The sequence below is a fragment of the Chrysochloris asiatica genome, unplaced genomic scaffold, assembly GCF_000296735.1.
Source record: "Chrysochloris asiatica unplaced genomic scaffold, ChrAsi1.0 scaffold02998, whole genome shotgun sequence".
Taxonomy (NCBI): Eukaryota; Metazoa; Chordata; class Mammalia; order Afrosoricida; family Chrysochloridae; genus Chrysochloris; species Chrysochloris asiatica.
In genome coordinates, this window is record NW_006411516.1 from 8,024 (window position 1) to 9,018 (window position 995).

The 995-nt window shown below is 43.3% G+C and overlaps 1 pseudogene; it reads left to right on the plus strand.

Moving 5' to 3' along the window:
* The first annotated feature begins 82 nt into the window (after positions 1 to 82).
* LOC102832123 lies at positions 83 to 718 on the plus strand (annotated as a pseudogene).
* Positions 719 to 995: the final 277 nt, after the last annotated feature.

Sequence of the window (995 nt, forward strand, 5' to 3'; positions counted from 1 at the left end):
ATATACAAAGCTAACAGCAATAAAAAACAAATAGGACCTCAGTCAGTCATGGCCCGGAGTCGCTTCTGGAAGAACCATCCCGATGGCAGCCCAAGGAGAACTCCAAGTGCAGTTCAAACTCGTATTGGTGGGTGATGGCAGTACTGGAAAAACGACATTTGTGAAACGCCATCTGACTGGTGAATTTGAGAAGAAGTATGTAGCCACCTTGGGAGTTGAGGTTCATCACCTTGTGTTCCACACTAACAGAGGACGGATTAAATTCAATGAATGGGACACGGCTGGTCAGGAGACTTAGAGATGGCTATTATATCCAAGCCCGGTGCTCCATTATAATGTTTGCTGTAACCTCAAGAGTTTCTTATAAGAATGTGCCTAACTGGCATAGGTATCTGGTTCGAGTATGTGAAAACATCCCCATTGTCTTGTGTGGCAACAAAGTGGACATTAAGGACAGGAAAGTTAAAGCAAAATCCATCCTCTTCACCAAAAGAATTTTCAGTACTATGACATATCTGCAAAAAGTAACTACAACTTTGAAAAGCCCTTCCTTTGGCTTGCTAGAAAACCAATTGGCAATCCTAATTTGGAGTTTGTTGCAATGCCTGCTCTTGCCCCACAAGAAGTTGTCCTGAACCCAGCTTTGGAAGCACAATATGAGCATGATTTAGAGGTTGCACAGACAACTGCTCTCCCAGACGAGGATGATGACCTGTAAGAGAACAAAGCTGGAGCCCAGCGTCAGAAGTCTAGTTTTATAGGCAACTGTCCTGTGTTGTCAGTGGTGCCACGTGCTTGCCACTTTATTATATAGCTAAGCAGAACATGTGCTAATCTTTGGGATGGTGAAGGAGATGAATGGGCTGTGGAGTGAATGTGGCTGTTAAAAATACCTTCATTTTTTGGACCTGCATATCTAGCTGTTGGAACGCAGTTGTTTCCTTTTTGAGTTTCAAATATACGACTGCTACAGTTGCATCACACTATTCAGTGGT